Consider the following 22,835-nt stretch of genomic DNA (forward strand, 5'->3'; position numbering starts at 1 on the left):
TCTTCCACATTAAAAAACCAAAATACCCTCAATTTGGAGTGCTCCCCAAGGCCAAACAGCTAGGGAACCCAGAAGACAATGAAGCTTTGCTGCCAGACACGTCAGCTTCCTGTGGAGGGATCTGCAGTGGCTGAAGGAAAAGACAGATCAAAGAAAATGACTTTCATCCATAAATGAAATATAAATTCCTCTAAGATCAAACAATGCAGTGGAGAAGAAAATGAAAAATATGAGTCATCATCCATTTATTAAAATATTCACTCATTCTAATACAAAGCAAACAACGCCAACAAAATCATGCGTATTTTGTCAGGATGCTTTTGGCTACAAGTGAGTGAATATCCAACTGAAAGTGTCTTACCAGGCTTTCTATTTTCTCATGTAAGAAAGGTAGGCCTTCCTTTTTTCAGGGAACAGGGAAGATGGCAGACATTCAGACTGAGCATGCGTGCCAAAAGCAACCGATCATCTTTCAAAATAAGAAGAGGGTCCTTCTTAGAGAAACTGGCAAGGAGAAGTTCCCACAATACCACAAAAACATCAGTCTGGGGTTCAAGACACCCAAGGAAGCCATCGACGGCAACTACATTGACAAGAAATGCCCTTTTACTGGTAATGGCTCCATCCAAGGGCAGATTCTGTCTAGCGACCAAAATGAAGCCCCCAGCAGTCTTCCTCTTGCCCCTCATTGTCTGGAATTTGCACCACATGCCCACTCCACGCTTATAACTGGCAAAGATAATCAGCACTTAGAGCAGACGTGTGCATAGAAGGAGTTCATTTACCATTTGCCAAATAAATGAAAGGTGAATTGGACTGCCAAGGTTGCCTTAGACTAATTACAGTCTGTTTCCTAGAATTCATTTTCCTAGAACACGTTGTTGGGTGGCAGAAGAAAATCTGTATTTTCTTATCAAAGAAGGAAGCCGCTCGTCTAGTGGCTTAGTGGTAAAGAATTCGCCTGCTGATGAGGGGACATGGGTTCAACTCCTGGTCTGGGAAGATCCCACATGCCTCAGAGCAACTAAGCCCATTCGCCACAACCACTGAGCCCACGTGCCACAACCACTGAGCCTGCACCCCAGAGCCTGTCTCCATGAGAAGAGAAGCCTCTGCAGTGAGAAACCCGTGCACGGCAACTATTAATAAAGTAGGCTCCGCTAGCCGCAACTAGAGAAAAGCCTGTGCAGCAATGAAGACCCAGCACAGCCAAAAATAAATAAATAAAATTATTTTTTAAAAAAAGGAGGAGGGAGGAATGGATTTTGAGCAGTCAGCGAACAGCATATGCCACATTAAGCCATTTCTTTTTTTTTTTTCTTTTTAAATTTTATTATAGATTTACTTAAAGGCAAAAATACATTTTTACAGCAAGAAAATGTCTATGCCAGGCACGTTGCACCAAGTAAATATAGAACAAAAACAATTACTTTATCACCATTTGTGATGAAGGTAAAAATTTATATATAAAGATATATTTATATATAAATTTCTTTTTTTTAATTAATTAATTTCTTGGCTGGGCTGGATCTTCGTTGCTTTGTACAGGCTTTCTTTAGTTGCAGGGAGCTGGGGCTACGCTTCACTGTTGTGCTCAGACTTCCCATTGCGGTGGCTTCTCCTGTTGTGGAGCACAGGCTCCAGGTGCTCGATCTTCAGTAGTTGCAGCACACAAGTTCAGTAGTTGAGGCTCACGGGCTCTAGAGTACAGGCTCCGTAGTTGTGGCACAGGGGTCTTGTTGCTCTGTGCATGTGGAATCTTCCCAGACCGGGAATTGAACTCATGTCCCCTGCACTGACATGCAGATTCTTATTCACTGTGCCACCAGAGAAGTCCAAGTCATTTCTTTTCTTTCTTTCTTTCTTTCTTTTTTTGGTCAAATCAAGTGGCTTGTGGGATCTTAGATCCTCTATCAGGGATTGAACTCAGGGCCCTGGCAGTGGAAGTGCCAGGTCCTAACTACTGGACCACCAGGGAATTCCCACACCATTTCTTCTTAAAGCAGAGAAAAAAAGCAACCCAAGAAAGAGCTTATTACTCTCTAATGGTTAATTTGGGAAAAAAAAACGTTCTTTGGATTTAAACAAATTGTTCATGCAAGGGAGTAATATCTTATTAAGGGAGAAAGTAACATGTTCTAGAGATAAATGAACTTTTTTCTTCCCCAGCTGAGACATCAGTTCCTTTAGGATAGTCTCTGCCCGACCCAGTCTGGGTTAGGTGCCTTTCCCGTGTATTATCAAAAGCACTCTTTACCTCCCCATAGTAGAGCACTTGCCACACCAGATTGTACTTCTCTTTCGACCCCTGCTGTAGAGACTGAGTGTGTTCACTAAACTCTTTCCTTTCTCTTCTGTGCACTCAGCTATGTTTCCCAACCTCCACTGCAGTTAGGTGTGACCACGTGGCTCAGTCTGGTCGATGCAGCGTGGGTAAAGTGATGTTTGCCACTTACAGGTTAGGCCTTATTATGAAAACTACCCATGCAGGCTCCTAAACTCTCTTTCTGATCTGCTGGCTGAATGGAGCAGAACACCTGTCTTCATGCTTGAAGAATCTGTTTTTTGTTTTTTGGTTTTTTTTGCATGTGTGCTAAGCCACTGAGAATTAGCTGTTTGTTTGTGTGTTTTTGTTAGTGAAGTTACCCTGACTAACACAGTTCCACATTAGAATGAAAACCTCTTGAAAATAGAAATTTCCTCTCTCTTTCCCACCAGGTATTCCTTGCTTTGGGTAGACTCCGGCAGTTGGTGATGGACAAGGAGGGGAGGCCTGCTGCGGTTCATGAGGTTGCAAGGAGTCAGACACGACTGAGCGACTGAACTGAACTGATTCCTTGCTTTAGTATAGTGCCTATCACACAACAGGCACTTAAAGCATTTTTTTTCATTATACTAGGAAATATTTTACTCTTTGGGCTCTTCCTTTATTCTTTGAAATAACCATCTCTCGAACCCTCCCTGGTTTAATCACAGCCACATAAAGGAATTCCTTCAACAGCAGCCTTTTACCCCAAGAAGGCAGCGATGACAGGTGGCTAAATTTTTTTTTTTCTGCTGTTTCTCTGCCCCCAATACCCCATTCTATTTCTTGCTCCTCCATCAAAATCTTAAACATTTTTTTAGTGAAGTAAATGTAACCGTCTCAATGTGTGTCAAGTACCCGAGTGAGTGTTAGTCAATCAATTGTGTCCAACTCTTTGTGACCCCACGGACTGTAGTCTGCCAGGCTCCTCTGTCCATGCAGTTCTCTAGGCAAGAATACTGAAGCAGGTCACCATGCCCTCTTCCAGGGGATCTTCCCAACCCAGGAATTGAACCCAGGTCTCCTGCATTGTAGGCAGATTCTTTACCATTGAGCCACCAGGGAAGCATCAAATACCTACTATGTGCCAAAATAGCTTTAACTTTGCAAAGATGTATCAGTAATTTTTGATATCTCCTCACAGCTCTACACTGAAACTAACAGTAAATCCTTTTAAAAGAGGACTGGGGTCACCTACGTTGATCGTCCTCCTTGGCAACGAGGAACGGAGGAAAGAAGCTGACTCTCGTATGTAAACTCTGCATTGTTAAGAAGATGACACCCAGGGGGCAAAATGAAAGGCGCAAGCTTTCCCCCAATTTTTATGTGTTTAAAAAGAATACTCAACAGAACATTTAAGGATCAAAAAGATCAGTTCAACAAGGTACTCTGATGTAAAATGAATCAGAAATATTCTTGCTATTATCCCCAGCACACATTACATGCAAGTATTGCTGAACCTCTAACCAATGTTTCGGAGTAGTATTTGAAACACCAGTGATATCACCTGGGGTATCTTTAAAAATATATATTTGTTTGTTTATTTGGCCATGACTGGTCTTAGCTGTGGCACACAGGATCTTCAATCTTCGTTGCAGCATGTGAACTCTTAGTTGCAACATGTGGGATCTAGTTCCCTGACCAGGAATTGAACCTATGCCCCCTGCATGGGGAGCACCAAGTCTTAGCCACTGGACCACCAGGGAAATCCCTGGGGTATCTCTTTAAAATTGCAGATTCCGAATTTTTAACTAGCTTTCCTCCCAGTAAAGTTCGAGGGACATTGCTACTTAGCCTGTTTAAAAAAAAAAAAAATCACCCATTTTCAACAGGCAAATTGGAAACAACTTTAGCATCTCCCACTCTGTCAACTCCCTTTCCCTTTTATTAATAACTAGCTAATGTCCCTGCTAGGAAACCACCCCAAAATAGCTGCAGGGTTTTCTTCCTGCTGCATTGGTTGGGGTGGGAGAGTTACAGGTGCCCTCCGTGGCCTCTGTGTATTATTTTTCTTTCATCACTCAACTGAAAAGCATGGCCAGTTCATACCCCACAGGTCATGGCAAATTTTATGCAGCCAGGAACTTGGCTCAGGTTAAGGTATTTACTGATTTTCTTTTCATCTCAAAACACCCACTGGAGTTCTCAATGTTAGTGAATGTGTCAAATGATACAGTCACCTCTGAAAAACTGTTTGATAGTATCCACTAAAGTTAAAACATATCTTCTGTTTAACTAAAGATAGTTAAACCTATCTTCTGACCCAGAAACTCCTCTCCTAGATATATCCTCAAGAAAAATGAATGTGTATGTCTATGAAAAGGCATGTACCCCAGTGTTCATAGCAGCTTTATTCCGAATGACGCCAGACTTTAAATAACCCAAATGTCCATAAACAGAGGAATGGATAAGTTTTATGGCATATTTATATCATAAAATACTATACAGTAATAATAAAAGCACAAACAATTGATACACATAACAATATGGATGGATCCCCAAAACATTAGGCCATGCAAAAGAAGCCATACACAAATGAATATATGCTGTATGATTCCATTCATATGAATTACCAAGAAAAGGCAAAACTAATTTACAGTGATATGAATAAAATTACAGGCTACTTCTGGGTGAGGAGAGGGGACTAATGAGCTGGAGGGAGTATGAGAGAATTTTCTGGGGAGTTGGAAATGTTCTAAGTAATGATTTTGCTGGTGGTTTTATAGGTGTATATATGTAAAAATTCATCGAGTTAAATATTTAAGACTTGAGCATTCTACTTCATTTAATAGAAATATGGCTGGTTTCTACTACCTTCTAGGGGCAGATCCACATGCCTCTGTTTGTTACTTCCCTGTCCTTTCTTTTCTGGGTTTCCTCCACTCCAGAGGCCTCTGCAGTTTCATTTGTTCTTACTGGAAGTTTTCGGCAGTTGCCAGTCTCTGTTCAATCTCCCTTCTAGAGTTTTCTCTCGTTGCTGCAAGTGGTGCCAGAGCTGATCCTGTGTACAATTGTCCCATGTACACTTTATCCTGAGTCCAATTGTCCTATGAACACCTGATTCTGTGTACACTTGATCCTTTGTACAATTGTCCCTTGGCGTCCTTGGGTGATTGGTTCCAGGATATTCAACAGATACCAGATGCTTGGCTGCTTAAGTCCCTCATATCAAATAGCATAGTATTTGCAAATAGTCTGTGTACTTCCTCCTAGACACTTTGCATCATCTCTAGATTACCTATGGTGCTGGTATGTGTGTGTGCTCAGTTACTCAGTAGTGTCCAACTCTTTGCAACCCCATGGACTGTAGCCTACCAGGCTTCTCTGTCGATGAAATTTTCCAGGCAAGAATTCTGGAGTAGGTTGCCATGCCCTCCTCCAGGGGATCTTCCTGACCCAGGGATAAAACCCATGTCTCTTACATCTCCTGCATTGGTGGGAAAGTTCTTTACCTCTAGTGCCACCTGGGAAGCCCCATAAACACTGTATAGATTGTTGCAAATACAAAGTAAATGATACATAAATAGGTGCTTACAAATGGCAAATTCAAGTTTTGCTTTTTGGAACTCTGGAATTTTTTCTCAAGTATCTTTTGATCCATGGTTTGTTGTTTCTGTGGTTTATTGATTCTGTGGATGTGGAACCCTGGGGTTCAGAGGTCTGACTATATTTACCCCCATCACCTACCACCAGGTGGGTTACTAGCTAAAACCTCATTGCCCTTCTGTAACAAAATGTAGCTGTTGCTGATCCTTTCTTTATGGCTCTTTGAAATCTTCTAATTTCCTTTTTTTTTTTTTTTTTTGCCCATTTCCATCTTTTTCACGAATTGGCTTCAGCTTCTAGTACCTTGATTGGTGGATTTAACCAGGACCACTTGTGGTTTGGGACACAAGTCCACATAGGTTTGCCAAACAGAATGAATGCCGTGCAAAAGCAGCTTGGCGAGCTGCTGGCAACAGAGGGTTTAGGACACTAATGGCTAAGGTGCTGGGAAGCCAAGATGAAGATGGTTAAATAAACTACCACAGTTAGATAAGAAATACAAAACAGAGCACATAGGCCCATGAAAGTCCTCACATTTCTAGCTCCTTTCATCTTAGCTTTTTGCTCAGAACTTCACAAACTATAAAATTCAGGTTTTTCAGGGCAAAAGTGCCAACACATTTGGACAGAATTCAACTTTTGTTCCAAAGGGAACAAATGATTCTCTGCCCACAGTTGAGTCATACCAAGCTAATCCAAACTAAGAAAAAACTTCAAAGCCTCAAATATCCCTCTTTAAATTACTGAACATTCTGAGTCACCCACAGAAAGGAAAATAATGGTGAATTAGGAGAAACCAAGTGACCTTCTTGACTTGGAGGAGGAGTCTGTCCTTGAGGACAAGCAGCCTTCTTTGCTGATTACTGTTAATGGAAAGAAGATAGGACATGACAGTGGTCACTTCTCGAAGGAACCCAACTTGCTAAGAAGTCACAATGCTCTGGGCTTCTTAAGTGGCTCAGTGGTAAAGAGTCTGCCTTCCAATGCAGGAGACATTGGAGACACAGATTTGATCCCTGGGTCGGGAAGATCCCCTGGAGGAGGACATGGCAACCTACTCCAGTATTCTTGCCTAGGAAATCCCATGGACAGAGGAGCCTGACTGGCTACAGTCCATGGGGTCACAAAGAGTCGGCTACGACTCAGCGACAGAACATGCATGCATGTTTGATGCTCTAGGCTGGTGGTTTTCAACCTTGGCTGCACGTTGGGATTTCATATGGTGCCCTAAAAACCACTGAGGCCTGGATTCTACCCTAGAGATTCTGATTTACTTGGTCTGGGCTGTGGTCTGGGCATCAAGATTTTTAAAATCTCGCACGTGATTTCAATGTGCCGCCAAGGTTGAAAACCACTGACCTAAGCTCCAGAACCCAGCAGGAACTTAGCAGGCTACCAAACATTCAGTAAATACTTGTTACCATTGGTCATAGTAATTTTAAAAAAGAATTTTTATTGAGATAAAATTCACATAACATAAAATTCAGCATTTTTTTAAAAATTTATTTATTTGTAATTGGAGGGTAATGCTTTACAATATTGTGTTGGTTTCTGCCATATATCAACAGTCACCATTTTAAAGTATATAATTCATTGGATTTTACTATACTCACGGAGTTGTGTGACCAGCACTATTATATAATTTTAGAACATTTTCATCACTGTAGACACTGTATCTATTAACAGACAGCCCCTATTCCCCCTTCCTCCAAGCCCCTGGCAACCATTTAATCTGTTTTTGTAGATTTACCTGTTCTGGACATTTCATATAAATGGAATCACACAGTATGTGGCCTTGGTGTCAGTCTTTTCAGTTAGTATAATGTTGTCAAGGTTCATTCATGTTGCGTGTATCAGTGCTTCATTCCTTTTTATGACTGAATAACATTCCATGGGTATACATTCATCAGTTGATGGACGTGTGCATTATTTCCAATGATTATGAATATTGCTTCTACGATCATTCATGTACAAGTTTTTTTGTGTGTGTGTGTGTGTATGTATATTTTCATTTCTCATGAGTGAAGACACACCTAGACGTGGCATGACTGAGTCATACAGTAATTCTGTATTTACCTTTGGAGGAACTGCCAAACTGTGTCCACAGTGGCTGCACCGTTTTATACTTCAGCGTGTGAGGATTCCAGTTTTTCCGTATTGCTGTCAACATTTATTGTTCTCCATTTAAAATAATATATAGTGCCTATGAAGTGGTACTCATTGTGATTTGATTTGCATTTTCCTGGTGAATAACTTGCTGAGCATTTTTCATACACATATTGGTCATTTGAATACCATATTTAGAGAAATGTCTATCTAAATCCTTTGCCTATTTTTAAAATGGTTATTTGGTTTTGTTTTTTAATTGTTGAGCTATAAGAGCTTTTTATATATTTTGGCTATTGGATCTTTATTCCATACATGGTTTTAGAAATATGTTCTCCCACTCTATGGATTGTCTTTTCACTTTCTCAATAGTGTCCTCTGATGCATAAACATTTTTAGATGAAGTCCAATTTACCTATTTTTCTTTGATTACTTGTGTATTTGGTATCATATTTAAGTGACACTAATTTTTATAAACATAGTCATTTTTTTCTCTTTAGCTGGGGCAGGCAGCATCTGTTCAGGTCAGTTCAGTCACTCAGTCGTGTCTGACTCTTTGCGACCCCATGAACTGCAGCACGCCAGGCCTCCCCATCCATCACCAACTCCCGGAGTTCACTCAGACTCACATCCATTGAGTCAGTGATGCCATCCAGCCATCTCATCCAGGCAGCATCTGAGATGGCTCCAAATCCCTACACCTGAGATTCATACTCTTGTGGAACCCCATACCCAGTCAGGGGTACGGGGTTCCACAAGAGTGGTACCCATGACAAAAGTGATTGGGTGTCACTTCCAAGATTGGGTGACAGAAAGACTGCTGCTTACTCTCTTTTGCTCACTCTTACTCACTCTGAGGGATCCTGCTGCCTGTGGAGAGGCCCACATGCCAAGAACTGAGGGAAGTTTCCAGTCAACAGTCAGCCTGGAGCTACAGCACCCACCTAAGCTGCACCCAGATTCCAGACCCACAGAAACTGAGATAATAAACACTTATTATTTGAAGGCACTGAGTTGTAGGGTAGTTTATTACACATCAATAGATAACTCATAATTTGACTTTCTGCAAAGGCAAAACAAGGAAAAATGATCAACCAAACTAAAGCCCTGGCAGCAAAGTACTCCTGCCTCTGAAGTGCTCAGTCACTTCAGTCACATACTTTGTGACCCTATGGACTGTAGCTCGCCAGGCTCCTCTGTCCATGGGATTCTCCAGGCAAAAATACCAGAGTGGGTTGCCATTTCCTACTCTGGGGCATCTTCCCAACCCTGGGGTTGAACCCACTTCTGTTGTATCTCCCGCATTGGCAGGAGGGTTCTTAACCACCAGCACAATCTGGCAACTGGAATTCAGGTGCTTAAGCAAATGGTATTCATTGAGCCATCACGGCACAAGTTGTTTTATTTACTAAAGGGATTTCCAGCCATATATATATATATAATTTATATTTAATGTAACATGCTCAGTCGCTCAGTCATGTCTAGCTGTTTGTGACCCTCATGGACTGTAGCCCGCCAGGCAAGAATACTTGAGTGGGTTGCCGTTTCCTCCTCCAGGGGATCTTCCCAACCCAGGGATCAAACCTGTGCTTTCTGTATTGGCACATGGATTCCTTACCACTGAGCCACCTGGGAAGCCCTGAATATGACATACATTATATGTTATATTATATATTAATATAGTAAATGTAAAGTAATGTATCTATTAATAAATTAAGCATATGTTCACAATATATTAATGTACTGTATATTAATATAATACATTAAATTTAATACATGTAAATAGATTTACATATTAATATATGCTATGTAATAAAAATAAAATATAAATAACTAATTTTAGATCAATAGTACCCATATTTCTGAAACACTCATTCAAAGCCCTCAACCAGTTTATCTCTTCCCTTCTTCCTCTTACCCACGACTGTCTGCAGTACCTTCAAATTGGCATGAGGTTACAGAATACAAGTAGTTATAATATCTGTCTAAACAAAATAAGGTTAGGCAAATAACTTCATTATCCAAGTAATATGCAATATAAATAAAATGACCATACAACACATTCCCAAGACAGTCTTGATTTCAAATCTCCTTTATCACATTTATCACGTTAAGAAAACAGTTTGCCACATATATACCACAAGGTCAAACAGCAACCATTTAAAATCTATTGCAAGTTTAAATAATTCAATTGCATCTCAACTAGGTTACTCCATTTGGACCAATAATTGGGAGCTATGAGGGTTGAGTTAATGAAACAAGAACAGAGGTTTGGTAATTAATAAATCAGTCATAGACCATCTGCATTTTTTTTTTTCAATTTGGCTTTCCTCGGTCTAAGTTGCGGCATGCAGAGTCTTTAGTTGCCGCGTGCGGGATCTAGTTCCCTGACCAGGGATTGAACCCCAGCACCCTACAGTGGGAGCACAAAGTTTTAGCCACTGGACCACCAGGGAAGTCCCAGTCATAGATCATCTTCAAAAGCCCAGAAAGTTTCAAAATAGCAGCAACCTAAGAGTTCCTGTTTATGAATTTAACTGAGTCTAAACAAGGATATTAAGCAGGGAACTTGCCTTACACAGTCAGGGAGAAAAGCCACGGCAGGGTCAGGTCTAACACAAATCCCAGACAGAAGGGTTGTTTTGCTTCCAGGAGCTGAGCAGCTGGCCAGAGGAAAGAGAGCCTTTGGTATTCCTGCCCTAGCCAACTAGGTCATTCCTTTCATCTCTTCTTATCAGGAGTCCACTTTGTTGTCCAGTCTTGGTATAAAATACTTATTCCATAAAAGCACATGACTGTCTGGTCTGAAGATAATAAGGGGTCTTTTCCTTCACTTTCTGTTCCTTTGTCCACTGCACTCCTTGATGCTTGAGGAGCATGGAGAACAATTAGAAAAGCAAAGACAAGGAATTAGAACCATCTGAGTCACTCGGTAAAATTAATTTATCTTTTTTAGAATCTGTGACTTATTAGAGGATATTAAAAAGCTTGGTGAGGTACACCCAAATTCCACAAACACGGACTAAATGCAGCTCATTTCAATACAGTAAACATTGAGGGGATGGCGCCCAGGTGGCAGACACAGGGCTGGGCATGGGGATGTAGGGATGAATGAGGCCAGGACCACTCTCACTAGACAGGCTGCTCAACACCCCGCCTCCACGTTTCATACAAATAACAAATCATTATGTTGTACAACTGAAACTGAAACTAATATAACTTTAGATGTCAGTTACATCTGAATAAAAAATTCTTAAATTGATATAGTTGAAAAAACAGTTAATGGCCTTGACAAGTTTCAGGGTTTCGAGGGGCAGGGGAGGGCATGGAGAATTCCATCAGCCCTAGGTGGTGAAAGCAGGAGAGGAGAAGTGAGTGATTGGAGCAGTTGCTAAGTTGTTGCTAAGTCACTTCAGTCGTGTCCGACTCTGTGCGACCCATAGACAGCAGCCCACCAGGCTCCCCTGTCCCTGGGATTCTCCAGGCAAGAACACTGGAGTAGGTTGCCATTTCCTTCTCCAATGCATGAAAGTGAAAAGTGAAAGGGAAGTCGCTCAGTCGTGTCCGACTCCTAGCGACCCCATGGACTGCAGGCCTCCAGGCTCCTCCATCCATGGGATTTTCCAGGCAAGAGTACTGGAGTGGGATGCCATTGCCTTCTAATTGGAGCAGAGAAGAGCTTATTCCCCTTTCTCTATCATCACGGTACCCGCCAGGGGGAGCCACCCAGAGCCCTGGGACTCCAGCCCACACAGCCAAAACCCTGGGGAGCTAAATACCACTCAATATGCACAGCAGCAGGGGCTTCCCTGGTGACTCGGATGGTAAAGAATCTGCCTGCAATGCAAGAGACTGGGGTTCGATTCCTGGGTTGGGAGGATCCCCTGGAGAAGAGAATGGCAACCCACTCCAGTATTCTTGCCTGGAGAATTACATGGACAGAGGAGCCTGGTGGGCTGCAGTCCATGGGATCGCAAAGAGTCAGACACGACTGAGTGACTTTCACTTTCACACATAGCGGCAGTCTCCCTAAGGAGTTGATCAGAAAATGAATAAAGCTGTCATTGGACAACTCACAGAAAAGAAAGCTGATGGATTCACACAATGCCCTTTCCACAGATGCAGGGCTTAACCAATCCTGGACAAAGTTACAAACCTCTGGGCTGGTTTCTGAGACCCTTTCCCATTCCATTTCTTGCCCTAGTCTCCCATGGTGGGGGCGGGGATAGGGTGGGGCCCTGTGGCCTTTTCCTTCCTCCCTCTCACTTTCTTCCATCAAAACTTACTTGTCCAGTGTCTCATTCCTTCAGGGTTTCCTCTCTGCCGAGTATCAGACAGACGTCATCTAAGAGCATCACCAAAGAGCACATTTACATTTTAAGACAGGCCTCTGGTGCCTCAGCTTAGAAGAGTATTCGATGTGAGGTTGCTGGGGAAGCACTGTGGCATTTAGGGGTAGGAAACGCAATGTAGTAAGGTTTCCACCCCTTCCATCCCCTTGCCATAGTAATGTGGTTGTTACATTCACCATTCTCTTAATGATTTGGACTCAAGCCTTTCCATTGACTGAAAAACAGTTTTAAAAATCCACCTGATCTGGTGAACTGTGTTCAGAGGTATCCAGTGTCTCCAAAGGTGGCCAAAAATGTAATTGTTGGCAATGACTAGGAAGGGAAATCTTAGGATTTAGTGGCCGGGATGTGACCATCACTGCCCCACAGAGGCACTTCTGAGCTAGCTTCAAAGCTGGGCAAGGTCAAAGGAAGAACAACCAGAGGTCGTCAGGAGCATACCTTCTCACTCCATAGGTGCTGGGGAGGACATAAGAAAACCAGTCACGCTATCAGACAGCCTAAAATACATTAACAGAGATGAGCCTCCGTGCAAATAAAATATGTGGCCAAATAATATTTTCAAATATAGATTTCTTCCTTTTTCTCTCTTAGGGCTCCTTTCCCTTCCATCCATCACAGTAGGCTCTGGCCTCATTGCCTTGAGGAAGGGTTGCTCATGGGAGGAAACATATAGTTTGAAAGTATTTTTGCTTCTTATTCCAAAAATGTAATCGTTTAGGGAATCCTGGGGGTGGGGGGCACTGCAGAAAAAATTAAAGAAAGAGAATCCATGTCATCCCCATGAGAGAGTCAGTTCCTAGGCAGGTTGATAGGGAGTCTAGGGGTCCCCAAGGAGATAGGGGTCTGGAATTCTCAACGAGGAAGAAAGGACAAACTTTTTTTCTTTCTCCACATTCCTTAGGATTATATAACAATAATGGACCCTGCCTAAGGACAGTCTTTGGATTCAACCTTCTGTTATCTTAAAATGTAAATTATGGGAGTAGACCTGGTCTTTACAAGGATGTATCTTGCCTGAGGACAGTGTTACTTTAAAATGTAAATTATGGGAGTAGGTCTGATGAGGTCTTTACAACTTCCAGACATTCTTTGGATTCATTGGAGAGTATATAATTTCACTGCTAACACTAGCAAGCGGGTACTCTTTCTGCCCCCTTCTGATGCCTATGTCAGAAGCTTTCTCTATCTCCTTTATACTTTAATAAAACTTTATTACACAAAAGCTCTGAGCGATCAAGCCTCGTCTCTGGCCCCGGATTGAATTCTTCTCCTCCGGGGGCCAAGAATCCCAGTGTATTCACGTGATTCAACAACAACCTTTCACCCAGACTGGAAGGTGTTTTTAACAGGTGGGAGTCAAGAGGGAAAAATGAGAGGTGGTGGATTCCAGGAGCTGAAAAGATCTGTGCCTGACTTTGCAGCAGGGTTCCCAGGTGGTGCTAGTGGTAAAGAATCTGCCTGCCACTGCGGGAGACACGGCTTCCATCCCTGAGTCAGGAAGATCCCCTGGAAGAGATGCCTGGAGAATCCCATGGATAGAGGAGCTTGGTGGGCTACAATTTATAGGGTCTCAAAGAGTCGGACACAACTGAAGCGACTTCGCACACAGCACCACTGTGTGTTACAGTCATGACTTTGCAGCACAGTCACTGCTCAGGCAAACAATCCCAGAGGGAAGATGGCTGTCGAGACAGATAGGATCAGAGGTAGCCCTGCCAAAGACTCCCACACACCAGTCACAAGGGAAACCAGCAGAAAGCGGGAAGACCTGTAAGGAACTGGTGGAGAGAGATGACATGTCTAAGCAGTAACTTGCATGGGCCAAGGCCCAGAGGATCCTCCCCACCTCACCCCATTCCCACCACTCAGCGTCTTGGCATTCAGAGGTTCCTTGGCATTCCAGCGTTCCTTGGCATTCAGGAGGCTGTTTTTCCACCAGCTCAGCATAGTAAGGCTTGAGGTCAGAAAGCAAGCTGAGTTAGAATAAAGACCTGGGGTTTTGTTTGTTTCGTAGACCTGAGTTTATGCCCAGGATTCAAGGCAGAGAAGGTGGTGAGTGGCCAGAGCGGGGAGTGGGTAAGTGGCTCCAGGGCTGGAGGAGACTGAGGTCTGATTGTGAGAATGAGTTTGAATTCTCCAGCATTATGGAGTTTCCACTACAGAGAAAGGATTACAGAACTGGTTCTCCCCTGAGCAAAAGCTGTGTTCTGATGAAGTGAGATTGCTGATCAACAAGATACTAACAGAAAAGCACTTTGTTCAACACCTTCAAATATGTTTGCTGATATGGTGAATCCTGTAGTGAGAATTGCTAAGATACAGTGTTTTCTTACCAAATCAACTGAAGAAGATTTGGAACTTATCCTATAAAGGGTAAAATTTGTTCCTCTGAATAGATCGATTCAATGTTCATAATAGTCACCCAAATGAGAAAGTTTCTTTTGGCAATGGGAGCAAGACATTCTATTGCTCTCATTTTGTTCTTAATCCTTGCTATGCTATGCTAAGTCACTTCAGTCGTGTCCGACTCTGTGCGACCCCATAGACGGCAGCCAACTATGCCCTTGCAAAATAAACAATGCACCTTTAGGCTAAATAAACAAAGAACTGAAAGCATGTTTTAGTTTTGATGATTCAAGATTTCCCCAAGACTCAGCAATCTCTTTATCCACCAATTTACCTCTTTTCTTTAATTAACATACTTTATTAACAGGGGGTCAGTTTTGCATTTTCTGATAAATTGAGCAGAAAGTGCAGAGTTCCCATATACTTCCTCACTGCTACTCCCCACCCCACAATTTCTCCTGCTAAGCTCAGTCATGTCCAACTCTTTGCAACCCCAAGCACTGTAGCCTGCCAAGCTCCTCTGTCTATGGAATTCTCTAGGCAAGAATACTGGCGTGGGTAGCCATTTCCTTCTCCAGGGGATCTTCCTGACCCAGGGATCAAACCCAGGTCTCCTGCATTGTGGGCAGATTGTTTACTGTCTGAGTCACCAGGGAAGCCCAATATCTTGTATTAATGTGGTACAATTGTTGCAATTGATGAGCCAATACTGATACATTATTATTAAGTAAAGTCCATTGTTTAAATTAGGGTTCTCTCTTTGTGTTGTGTAGCCTACGGATTCTGACAAATATATAATAACACACATCCACTGTTACAGTATCATGCAGAATAGTTTCATTCCCCTAAAAATCCCCTGTGCTCTATCAGATCATCCTTCCTCCCTTCCCCTCCCCTAACTGTCTACCTCTCCAATTGACTTTTATCATTAACACAACTCAGGAGAAAATAAGGCCCTTGTAAATATAAGCACCATTTACATAGGTTTAAATTAAGTCCCCATCTTTGCCAGTAGGCAAGCTTGTATTTTGTCCATAGTTGAAATAACTGTACTATTTTTAATTCTAATTGTTTTCAGTCAACATTATTTCAGAGATCTATTTCCATGTACAACCAGAGTTCACATACTTATCATCTCTAATCTTGTCATAATTTTAAAGATGAATTACTTCATAGTTGCCATGATTTCGCAGGATTAACTGCCCTACAGTTTTTAGACGTTTGTAAAATTTCTAGCTCTTCTACATAAACACTTGCCATTGAATTGATTCTTTACTCACAAACTAAATGATGTCTTAGTTTTTGTCCATATTTTACTCAAGGAACAAGCTTTTGTAGTTCTCTCATAGGTCAAGTTTATTTCCCAAAGGAATAGTGTATGAGGAGTTCATTCCTAGAGTACAAAAATCTGTACCTATTGCAGCACATTTTTACCTTAATGTTCCTTTTAATTTTTAAGCAATATTTAAAAAATTTCCCACAAGGCTATCTCTTAATGTGTGCTAAGTCACTTCAGTCATGTCCGACTCTTTGCAACCCTATCGACTGTAGCCCGCCAAGCTCCCCTGTCCATGGGATTCTCCAGTCAAGGATACTGGAGTGGGTTCCAATGCTCTCCTCTAGGGGATCTGTCTGACCCAGGTATCAAACTTACGTCTCTTCTTATGTCTCCTGCATTGGCAGGAGGGTTCTTTGCCACTAGCGCTGCCTGGGAAGCCTTAATAGCATAGTATTAATTTGGTCGATGACCTTATAAATACCATTTTATCATATATAACTTTTATTCTGTAGTTTTTGACTTATAGCTGTGTTTTACAAGGCTTAGTTTTAGCAATATCGTGACTTGAATAGTATTTTATAGGATTTATAAAACCTTTCAAATTATAGAAATAGCGTATGTCAGAATAGTTTCAAAGAGTCAGACACAACCGAACAACTGAGCATGCAGGCATGTCAGAATAACAATATAATTCATGCTAAAATTACAAATAGAATTCCAGATGTCTTCAAATAACCATAGTTCTGCTGACGCTGAGCATGAAGAAGACCACAGCTTGCCAGCTAAAAGGACTCTGCCAGGAGAGAGAACAGTTTACAAGTCACTTCCTTAGGCAGCAAGACAGTACTTCTGTATCATACTACCATTGTTGGGACCTAGAGTTGATACAAAGATTTTTTTAAACTGAAGATCTTTGAGATTCAGCAGATGCGGAAAGAAACCTTCTCAGAGCTTCCCTTATCTGACTAAAAGCAGTAGCTTCTGGGAAATGAGGCTGCCATAAATCTCCTGTGCGGCTCTGAAGGCAGAAAGACTACTGCACCTCCATAAACAAACATTATTACAAATGTCTTATCCCATTTGTTCTCCTGAAAACCCACTTGTCTTTCCTGAAGAAACCTATTTGTCTTCTCATAAAGCCTTTTCCCCCCCTCCCTTGTCCCTGCTAAGTCTATAAACCTCTAACTTAAACCAGTTGAAGAACCAACTGCTTCTTTTGTTGGTTTTCATTTGCATACAAATAAGCCTTTTTCTCTTGTTAATCTCTCTTGTGTCGTTTAATTCACAGGCTTACAGACACTAAACCTCAGAGTAGAGAAGTTTTTCCTTTCTAACATTTTAGATGCACAAGAATCAAATTTGCTTACCATGCATTTCCACAGCTGAATGCAGCCCTCAGCCTGCCCCACTGAATTTCATATGTGTCTTAAAAACATTAGAAGTTTGTTTTGTTCCCTTCAAGCTGCAACTCATTTTATCTGATTATCAAAAAAACACTTTTTTGTGTGTGTGGAATGTAATCTTTTAAAATTTTTTTTAAGAAAATTGAGGGAGAAGGAAATGGCAACCCTCTCCGGTATTCTTGCCTGGAGAATCCCATGGACAGAGGAGCCTGGCAGGCTACAGTCCATGGGGTTTTACAAGAGTCAGACACAACTTAGAGACTAAACCACCAGAGAAAGGCTGCCCTCGATTTGGCAGCAAGTGACAACTGTCCTTAAGATTTTTTTTTCCCCCTGATAGAAAAAGAAAACACTTGGAAAATGAAAATAATAAATTTTCTATTCAAATGTAAAAAAAAGAAAAGAAAATTGAGGTGTTACTTTTTTTTTTTTTAAGAAAATTTACATTATACTAGTTGTTGTTGTTGTTCATTAAGTTCTGTCCCATTCTTTCTGACTTCATGGACTGCAACACACCAGGCACCTCTGTCCTCCACTATCTCCCGGAGTTTGCTCAAATTCATGTTCATTGAGTCGGTGATGCTATCTAACCATCTCATCCTCTGCTTCCCTCTTCTCCTTTTGCCTTCAGTCTTTCCCAGCATCAAGGTCTTTTCCAATGAGTCAGCTCTTCGCACCAGGCAGCCAAAGTATTGGAGCTTCAGCTTCAGCAACAATCCATCCGATGAATATTCAGGATTGATTTGCCTTAGGATTGACTGGTTTGATCTCCTTGCAGTCCAAGGGACTCTCAAGAGTCTTCTCCAACACCTCAGCTCAACAGCAATTAATTCTTTGGCGTTCAGCCTTCTTTATGGTCCAACTCTCACATCCGTACATGACTACTGGAAAAACCATAGCTTTGACTAAGCCTATTAGTTTCAAGAGCACATATAATTATTTGATATTTGTATATATTGCAAAATGATCACCACGATATGTCTACTTAACATCCAAGGATTTTCTTTTTTTCAACATGAAAAACTTCCAAGGAGCTAAACAACAGCAACTGATTTAAAAAGGCTTTGTCCTGGCTATGTAAGAATCAGTCTGATTCCTGGGCTGTGATTTTCTTTTCCTTGAGAGTTACTTTGCAGAAATAGGAGGCAGGCTGTAGCTATGGTCTGCCATTTCCCATGCAGTTCTTACAACTTGCTGCAGCAGGAAGAGGCTTTGAAACAGCCATTTTTCAGCTAACTTCTTACATTTGTTTCAGTAATGTAGATGCTGAAGAACCCCAGCCTGCCAGCCTTATCTGTGACTCTCAGGTGCTGCCTAAAACCATCACAATATTGTTAATCAGCTATACCCCAATACAGAGTAAAAAGTTGGGAAAAAAAAAAGAGAACCACTCCATGTGTATCAAACCTATGGAGACGAGTTAAAACAATGAAGTTGTAGGAGTTTTTAAACATATTTTAGAGATTAATCCCTTACCAGATTAACCCCTTTTCAGATATACAGTTTACAAATATTTTCTTCCATTCTCTAGATTGCCTTTTACACAGCTGATTGTTTCTTTTGCTGTGCAGAAGCATTTGAGGCTGAGCTGGTCCCACTTGTTTATTTTTGTTTTATCTTTTTGGAATGTAAATTCATGCCTGGAAGGCTACAGTCCATGGGGTCACAAAGAGTCGGACATGACTGAGCTATTAACACTTATACCTTATATTACCTGGTGAACACATACTATTTCTGTGATCTGTGTAATTTAGAGCCTTGCTACTGAAAGTGTGGGGTTCACACACTCAGTAGACAGAATGTGAGGGGCTAAATTGTGTCTATCCCCTGCCAAGACCTTAGAATGTGACCATATTTGGAGGTAGGGTATTTAAAGAGATAAATTAAAATGAGGTCATTAAGATGGTAACAATAACCCTGTGTACGAGACAGCAAAAGAGACACTGATGTATAGAACAGTCTTATGGACTCTGTGGGAGAGGGAGAGGGTGGGAAGATTTGGGAGAATGGCATTGAAACATGTAAAATATCATGTATGAAATGAGTTGCCAGTCCAGGTTCGATGCACGATACTGGATGCTTGGGGCTGGTGCACTGGGACGACCCAGAGGGATGGAATGGGGAGGGAGGAGGGAGGAGGATTCAGGATGGGGAACACATGTAAACCTGTGGTGGATTCATTTTGATATTTGGCAAATCTAATACAGTTATGTAAAGTTTAAAAATAAAATAAAATTAAAAAAAAAAATAAATAAATAAATAAAGGCATGCTATAGAACCGAAAAAAAAAAAAAAATAAAAATAAAATGAGGTCATTAGTATAGGCCCTAATCCTATATGACTGGTGTCCTTTTAAGGAGTTTGGACACAGACATGCACAGAGGGGAGACTTGTGAAGGTACAGGGAGAAAGAAGGCTGCTGTCTATAAGGCAAGAAGTGAGGCCTCAGAAAAAACCAACCCTGTTTGATACCTTGATCTTGGACTTCTAGACTCCAGAACTGTGAGAAAATAAATTTCTGTTGTTTAAGTCTCCAGGTCTGTGATCCTTTGTTATGGCAGCCCTCAGAAACTAATACGTAGCATTAACATCACCTGGGAGCATTTTAGAAGTACTCATTTTCAAGCCCCAACTCAGACACACCGAATCAGAATCTCTGGGGAGTGAAATCCCAAATCTGTGTTTTAGTAAGTCCTCTGGATGATATCTATGCAGCTAAAGTTTAAGTAGCACTGATCTGGAGTACTGTTTCTCAAGTTGTGCATCAGCCATCACCTGGGCAACTTTGGTGAAAGAGCGGTGCTTGGGCCTCACCATAGCATTCTGGTTCAGCTGGTTGAGGGTCGAATGGGCAGTGTCCACAAGGGCAGACCTGGTTTAGATATTTTCTAAAGCTGCCCTGTTGACTCTAAGGGACAGCCTGGGCTGAGCTCTCCAGGTCTAGAGCCTGTTGACATGGTCTGGAAACCTGCAGAAGAGATGACTGAGTGTAGGTACTTTGGGTAAACTGAGGCAGATTACTAACCTCCTAACATAAGAGGCCTGATCAGTAGTGTATGATTTCAAGAGCAAGACGGATTCCTCCTCTAGAAATGATGACCCATCTCTCTTGTACCTGCAAATCCTCAGTTCCTCTCTATGACTTGGAGTGATGGTTAGTTTAATGTACCAACTTGACTGAGGTGTCCAGACCAAACATTATTTCTAGATGTGTCTGTGAGGATGTTTCCAGATGAGATTAACCATTTGAATTGGTGGACTCAGTAGATGGCCCTCCTCCACGTGGTTGAGCTTCATCCCATCCACTGGGGGTCTGAGTAGAACAAAAAGCAGAAATGGGTGGAATTTGTCCCTTTTTCCCTTGCCTTGTTGCTAGAGCTCAGACATCTCAACTCATCATCTCAAGTCCCCAGACTGAGATTTATATCATCAGCTCACCTGGGTCTCAGGCCTTCAGAGTCCAACTGAATTATTCCACCAACTTGGCTGGGTCTCCAGCTTGCAGATGGAAGATCATGGGTCTTCTCAGCCTCCGTAATCTTGTGAGCCAATTCCTCATGATAAACTCCATTTAGATAGATAGATATGAAGAAAGAAGAAGGAAGGAAGGAACAAAGAAAGGAAGAAAGAAAGATTTCTTTCTGCTTCTGTTTCTCTGGAAAAACTTAGACAAACACAAACACCAAGGAGGTAACAGCATCTTACTAGATGGGACCAGCCTGACACCAGATTGAAAGGGGGAAATTCAGGGGTTCTGGACCTAGCGTTATGGTCCTTAGTCTTACATGGACTGGAGATGTGCAAGGGTCCTTCAGACAGCTTAATGATGCATAGAGCCATTTCTCTGAGGGCTTAGTAAAGCTTATATTCTAAGCTTCCAGGATTCCTGTTTAGGATTTTATAAACTGAGGTGTAAATACCTGATTAGATTTGGTGAGCCCTTTCTTCCTGTGTTTGCATTTTAAAGAGGGATAAAGCCTTAGGTCATGAGAAAACAATTCTGAAGGTGAAATCATTTTACGTACTAGCAAACTGGCAGGAGAAATGGGGGCTGGACTGGAAAATAATGCTACTAATGGTAACTATTACTGAGTATTTCTGCCTGCCAATGCAGGGGATGGAAGAGATGTGAGTTCAATCTCTGGGTTGGGAAGATTCCCTGGAGACAGGCATTGCAACTCACTCCAGTGTTCTTGCCTGGAGAATCCCATGGACAGAGAAGCCTGGTGGGCTATAGTCCATGGGGTTGCAAAAAGTTGGACACGACTGAAACGACTTAGCACTCTCAAGACTACATTGAACACCTCATCCATTGTCTCATTTAATCCTTACAACAGTGCTGGAAGTAAATCGGAAGAACTTGAACCTAAACCTTTTGTACCCACACAGTTCACTGTCTGTATTAGCATGAGTTTCACCACTGCCTCCAGTAATATGCTTTAGGAAACTCTTGCCCAGGGAGATGAAGTTACACACAATTTTTGCTACTGTCCTGAAAGTATTCCATGGGTCTCATCAATTCTCAAAGGTTCCTTTAGAAACTCTCACCCTGCTGTGTCTGTTAAACCCTTGCTCAATCCTAAACAAGCCCCAAACCTATAAATATCCCACCACTGCCCTCTTTTCACGAGATGCTGCTAAGACTCTGTCGAGGAAGGGATTGCCCTGATCTCAGTGAGCTATAAACTCAGCTTTGCTTTGTCCACTAGTTCCTTGGTGGTGCCCTGTGGAGCAGCATCTGACAGCACCATGCTTATATCCATTTTACAAATTAGGAAATTGAGGCTTAGTTAATGTATCCAAAGATACAGAGCTAGTAAGTGGTGGGTCCAGAGTTCAAATCCTGCCATTCTGATTCTAGAAAGCACACTCTCAGCCACATCTACACCACCTCCCCTTACATTTGAAATCATATAATACAGTCACTTATTCTTCCTCTACCAAGGATCAACCAAGAACAATAAACACAAACTGTGAAAGAACATGTGCCCTCAGGCTCCCTCTCCTTACTGCCTGGGCTGTGTCTCTGCTGACAAAGGTGGTCACAGGCCAGGACCTCCTCAGATAGGTTGTAGAACCCTTTGGAAGAAAGAGGGGTGAGTTAGGTAATGTGGGAAGCTCCACTTTGTCGGTGACCAGCGCACTCCTCTGCCTCAATTCATGCAGCTTCACACAAGACAATAGTGTGTATGCGTGTCCAACTCTGAGACCCCATGGACCGGGGCCCACAGGCTCCTCTGTCCATGGGATTTCCCAGGCAAGAATACTGGAGCAGGTTGCCATTTCCTTCTCCAGTGGATCTTCCTGATCAGACACCAAACCCATATCTCCTGCATCTCCTGCATTGGCAGGAGGATTCTTTACCACTGTGCCATCTGGGAAGCCCCAACCTGACAATCATGGGTCACTTAAAAATCGCAGAGGAGCCAGAACTTAAAATGGATGGCTGTTGACCTACACCATGCTTTAAGCTTTGCTGAAGCCAGGACTGTGAT

The 22,835-nt window shown here is 42.1% G+C and overlaps 1 pseudogene; it reads left to right on the forward strand.

Annotated features, from left to right (window-relative positions):
* Positions 1–422: 422 nt before the first annotated feature.
* The window catches only part of LOC102395427, a 62,770-nt pseudogene continuing 40,357 nt past the window's right edge, over positions 423–22,835 (forward strand).

Source organism: Bubalus bubalis, chromosome 7, assembly GCF_019923935.1.
Source record: "Bubalus bubalis isolate 160015118507 breed Murrah chromosome 7, NDDB_SH_1, whole genome shotgun sequence".
NCBI classification, from domain to species: Eukaryota; Metazoa; Chordata; class Mammalia; order Artiodactyla; family Bovidae; genus Bubalus; species Bubalus bubalis.